Source organism: Alligator sinensis, unplaced genomic scaffold (assembly GCF_000455745.1).
Source record: "Alligator sinensis unplaced genomic scaffold, ASM45574v1 scaffold219_2, whole genome shotgun sequence".
Classification (NCBI taxonomy): Eukaryota; Metazoa; Chordata; order Crocodylia; family Alligatoridae; genus Alligator; species Alligator sinensis.
Window position 1 is genome coordinate 399,510 of NW_005842822.1, and position 6,003 is coordinate 405,512.

The window sequence follows — 6,003 nt, forward strand, 5'->3', positions numbered from 1 at the left end:
TTCTGTCATGACCCAAAGGCATAATTTTGTGTGTGCTTCGGCACCAGAATTATCCCCGCCAGGTTGCAACTTCATTGCACGGGAGAGTTTCCTATTGCAGAGGAGAACCCCGGTGCAGGGACGAGTTTCCCGCCTCTTTGCAGCTTCTTTTGCAGAGTGCATTGCTCAAGTTACAAGAGAAATGCATGGTGCAAAAGAGTTCCCGCCACCCGTATGCAAATTCGTTCCCCGCTATTGGCTAGTTCTAAATTATTCCCACGTGGCGGCTAACAATTGGCCTGTTAGCCGTATAAGAGGCTTGAGCAGTTTCCGCCCAAGCCGAAGAGGACTCCACATCCATCTCGTGGAGACCCTGGATACGCGGCCGGGCAATAGAGACCCTGGGTGAGATTCAGAGGAGCTTGGTCGCCCACCTCTTCCCGTCTTCGAGCGGAAAGAATTTATAAGACGTATCTCCGATTCCGATTTTGGTGGCGCGTTCACCCAGAGCATCCGGAGCTCTGTTCCGTGGAGCCTAGCAAACTCCACGCGACCGTCCGTGTCATCTGTGTCTGTAACCGCAACTCAAGCAAGTTTTCCAGCCTACACCACTGCCATCTCTGGTGTAAGTAAATAATCTTTAAAATTTACCGTTAAGCGTCTGTGCCTAATTCCAGCTCGTCACCCTCCCTCTCCGATCCAGCGTGCCCGGGCTGCTGGCCACAGCCCGCGTGCAGCACGGAAAAGGGCCCAGGTCGCTCCCGGCCCGCACAACTTCCTCTCCATAATGAGGAGTACATTTACTGATACTAGACAGCATGGAGGATGTTGACAATTACATTCATATCATATACCATGTTCCATTTTAATTTTGTATAAACTAGTAGAATGGATAATCTTATTTTACACTTTTAACATTTATATAATTTATTTTTTTATTATTTTATGATGTATAATTGTAATAATTCATTTTATTGTGTTGTTTTAGTGAAAGTAAATATACAACTACTACTACTTATGGTTACATTCAGAATCAAAAGATTCTGCATGCTGTGGAGTCCCTAGGTACATACTGCATATGCTTTTTCCAAGGAAAAGACAGTACATGTTTTCTAATTTGATTCAAGTCACTGGTCCCACAAGTTTTTAATGTCAAGTATCCAATCAGCCAAAGGATTTGATAACAGGCTGTGGTAACAACCTTAGCATTGAGGACAATGAATGGGTATAAAGACCTGAGCTACACTTGTCTTAGGGGTGGCCTTTTCCATGCACTCTGCCAGGGAAGCAAGGGGAAATATGAAGCACCAGTGGCTCTGATGTACCATATCTATCCTATATAACTTAGGAGAAGACTGCGTTATCTAGGGTTGTGAATCTTTTATGAGCGCTACATTCACACTAGCTACAATATTGCAAGCTTCACATGCGAAACAGCAAAAAGGTTTTTATACAAAATGTCCGTCTTCTTCTCTCTGGTCTATCTGCTGTTTGTACAGTCCATTAGTGTGTGCACATCCCAAGCAACAATGGCGTGTGGTGTCACCTTTGTCTTTTTTGTCTTTGTGCGTGATTTTTGACAACTATAGTGAGCACCTTATGCTGACCAGAGTTAAGGTGAAGTTGACAATGTTTAGGGCACCTTTTCTAGCCTTTTTCTCATGCTACAGAGGTGATCAGTGTGATCCTAAATAGGGCTGCTCAGTCACCCAGGGGGGTGCCAAATTCCACTGCTGCTTTGGTCCAGCAAAAAGTGACCCTATACCCTGAGCTGCCTGTGTGCAGATTTGCATTTACAGCTCCCAGTGTATTCACACCTGCTGTTTTGCTGCTCGCCCATTACCATAGGACTTGAGTGTATCTATGGGGGGATATAGATGATGTCATGGCTTGCACATGAGTTGGATTTAAGTGAGGGAAAGTTGCACAGAGTCACCCTCACTCTCTCATCCAGGTCTCTCTGAATCTATTGGCACAACAGTCTCAAGACGTCTGGAGACAAGTCTGGATGAGGTAGATGGCCATTAGGTCCTACAGCACCCGAACTGATGACCTGCACTGTCCACACAGCCTTCACAGCCAGGGAGATGAACATATCTTTTCAGATACCTGATCCATCAGAGAGGACTTTCCAGAGGGAGCCAGGTGTAGCTGGGCAGGATGATATAAGAGACAAAAACTGATCATAGCTGGAGTCAGAAATGATAAGATATTACTGCATAGTACAGTATTGTATTATGAAAACCAGTATATGCGGTCTTTAAGTCTTCAGTGGATATTGAGATGGACTGCTTATTTCTTTTTTACAATGCTTTGTATTTTCCTGTTTTCAGAGATTCACCACCACCCCCGCCCCTTCATATCCAAACAGAACAGTCTACAATGGTCAAGATAGTATATCTTTAAGTGTTACGTAATCCTGTTTCCTGTTCTCCACCCTTACCTCCCCCCCAACTTCCTTTTACTTCCTTTCAGGTCAACAGGGACTTCTTACAGTATGAGACCTCTATTTGAAGAAAGTGGAACAGCCACCAGGGGGCAAAATATAATAGTAATAGAGCAATATAATAACTAATTTCTCGTGTGATAGCCTCAGCTGCAGTAACATTCCTAAGCTAATTGAAATTTAGAATATATTTTCCCAAAGCTTTACAATGATTTAGCATAGTTCATGCTTGATAAACATTATTTGTGAATTGTTTTTAACACTTATATTATGTATACAGGATCCAAGTCTTAAACACATTTTAACATTATCCATCTAAGATCTTACAGTTAAGCATGTGCTTAAGTATTTGCAGGAACTAGGCCCTAATCTCTCTCTTGGTCTTATCATTTGTTTTGTACTGTATTGTGTTATAGAGAGTCAGTTTCGTGAAGCCAAAGAAGTTAGAGCACAGAGGATTTGGCTCTGATTCCAGATATGCTTCTGTAAATAACTTCAACTACTTTAAGCTAAGGGACTATTTACTAATACTGCATATGGATTTGCAATATAGAATATCCAAATATATTATATTTTTAGTGCTATTTTCTGCTGTGACTATTACTGTTTTGTTCTCAGTGTTCTGTCATATATTACTGTTTTGACTAATTTCCAAGGGTTGTTTCTCACTCTCTCTCTCTCTCTGTCTGTCTGTCTCTCTCTGTACAACAGAGTGATTAAAAGTTTTAAAAATTGAGCATACCTTGAATACTCTCCTGGACCCAACCCTTTGTTCTTTCTTCTTTAAATTCTTCCTTACAATACACTTCTTCAGGAAAACCTAGGTATTCCCCTTTGAGCAACAAACAAATAAAATGATAAAAGCACAAACTGGAAAAAGCAAAGATTATCCAACTGGAGCAGAACCTTAGTGTAATCACAGCCATACTCCCAAACCCAGTCTTTGTACGTGTCTCCTCCCTCTCTTCCAGAACTATGGATCAGACCCTGTGTCACATTTTACATGCAGAATTTGAAAGCTGAATCTTCTCTCTTCCATTTCTAATAGCCCATTTACTCACTGGGGCTGATAGCTCCAGAAAATTCAGATGGTCAAAAAGGTCCCAAACTGGACTTGAGCTCCAGGGGTGTTGTCACAAGTTGTGCATCTGATTAAGTGAACTTGAGTTCACAAAAGCTTGGGCTCTCTAGTTTGTCTATAAAGTGTATCTCTACCCTGCCTTCTGCCTGGTTAGGATAGTCAGTCAGATAGGACTATGTGCTTTGCAGAACTGGGACCTAAGCATTTTGCCCTGAGGTGACAAAGCTGCAAGGTAGAGAGTGAAACACTGACTTTGGGATCCCTTCCCCAAATAAAGAGAGGATTACAGGAACAGAATTGCTGGATCAGCCCAGTTGCCTATCTAATCCCTGGCACATGTCCAACAGTTGCCACCACCAGATTTTTCAGAGGAAGGGGCAAGAGAACTGCAGAAAAGAGTTGCAAAGAAACTTACTCCAATTCATTTTCAACGTTCCCCGAAGTGCCAGGGGCTAAAGTCATGCTTTGATGCTCAAGGGTTTATAACTGCATGGTTTTGTTATCTATATACATCTCCAGTCCTTTCTGAACCCTGATAACCTCCTGATCTCTTGTGATATCTGAGGGCAATGAATTCCACAAGATAACCATGAGTAGTGCAAAAAGGCATTTCCTTTGCTCAGTTTTGAATTTTCCCCTTTGTTATTGTGTTATGAGACAAGTAACGAGAAGATCCCAAATTACTTTCTCTTTGCTCTTCATGATGTTGTGTATTTTTACTGTGTCTCCTCCTATTCACATCCATTATACCTTATGTTCTCACTCTTTTCAAACTCTTTGTAGAAGTCTTTCCCCATCCCTTCTAATTCTTGTGGTCCTCACTCCTGAACCCCCTTTATTATAACCCTGTAACTTTTTCTGCAGGAAAAATGCAGCGTGAGACTGGGAGAAGACACACACAGCACAATCCTTCTCCCCCAACACCTGCCCTAGGTTCACCCTCACAACACATTTGGCTTTAAACTAGCGGTCAGCACTAGCAGTTGTAGTGCCTTCGTTGCAAAAGACACCACACCCTGTGCGGTTGGAGTGACTGAGGCTGGTAAGCACAGAGAAAGGGAGAGCGAGCCTTTCTGCACAGCAAGCCGTATGAAGAAATGTTGAGGGATCTGGGAATCTTCAGCCTGAAAAAGAGAAGGCTGAGAGGGGACTTGGTAGCAGCTTACCGCTACATCAGAAGCGTACATCAAGGGCTTGGTGAACTGTTCACCAGAGCACCCTTGGGGAAAAGTACGAGTAATGGTCACAAACCCTAGAAAACTGATTCAGGCTTAACACTAGGAAAACCTACTTCACTACTAGGGTGTCCAGACTGTGGAATAAGCTCCCTCCAGAGGTGGTGCAATCACCTACCTGGGAAGTTTTCAAGAGGAGACTGGAGGGCACCTTGCTGGAGTCCCCTGATCCCAGTTGTCTTTCCTGCCTGGTGCAGGGGACTGGACCCAATGATCTTCGGAGGTCCCTTCTAGCCATGAACAGTCTATGAATCTGTGAACAAGTGGCTGGGCCTTGGCTCCCTTCCTTTACAAGCTTGGGCAAGGTGCTTGCTCCCCATGCCTCTGGGTATGTGGTGTGTATTTCATGAAGTGCCAGCTCCCGGAGTCCCAGGATTGCTGATTAAAAGTAATGACCTTTCAAGCCTGGCAGTTTCCAGAGAAAAGCTCAGAAATGTGACCCTAAGGGGCTCCAATACTGAGACACAGCAAACAGAAACAACCCCCCCAAGCACACGGCTTCCCTGATTTTGGGCCCCCCTGGAGTTTGAGCCTAGCTGGGTCAGGACTAATGGGGCTGGGGTGGCTGCAGCATGGCACATTTGCAGATTCACAGACATTAGGGCTGGAAGGGACCTCCTAAGACCATCGGGTCCAGCCCACTGCCCAAGGGGAAGGAAGTCAGGGAGGGTCAAATGATCCCAGCAAGATAAGTATCCAAATGTTTCTTAAAAGTGTCCAGAATACGTACTGACACCACCTCCGGGAGGAGTCTGCTCCAGGCCTTGGGGGCTCAGAGAGTACAGAAGTTCTTCCTTTTAGCGAGTGCGGTGCGAGCGGTGCACCCGTAAGGCGCTCCTCCCTCTCCCCGTGGGGGAGGGGAAGCCTCTGCCCGCCCAGGCCCCACACTCTGCTCTCTCCGCCCCCAAGGAAAGCGGGGAAGGGAAGGCTAAATGCCCTATTTCAACATGGCCGCTCAGGCATCGCTCTGGCTTCACCCCTCTGACTCTCATCGGCCAAACGAGCCCTTCTGCCCCAACCCAAGATGGCCCCTGCCTCCATCCTGAGGCAGACGGCAGCTTGCCCGCCTCCAAGATGGTGGGCACTCCACGCTCCCCCGGGGGCTTCCCGGGAAGTGACGCGGCGCCGCGCGGCCTGCTGGGAGAAGGGCCCCGTGGGCGGCGGGGCAGGGCGGACCGGGCCGGAGGGGGCGGGGCTGAGCGACGCGATTCCTGTTGCCCGGGGCTCGGACATGGCGTCCCCCTGACGGCGGCCGCCTGCCA

General features: G+C 46.2%; 1 long non-coding RNA gene across 1 annotated transcript; it reads right to left on the reverse strand.

Moving 5' to 3' along the window:
- Positions 1 to 1,344: 1,344 nt before the first annotated feature.
- On the reverse strand, positions 1,345 to 5,638 carry LOC102375323. Its single transcript, XR_325126.2, has 3 exons — positions 5,472 to 5,638; positions 3,168 to 3,257; positions 1,345 to 2,130 (listed from the first exon to the last, which is right to left on the reverse strand). It is a non-coding gene; the product is annotated as an uncharacterized LOC102375323 (long non-coding RNA).
- Positions 5,639 to 6,003: the final 365 nt, after the last annotated feature.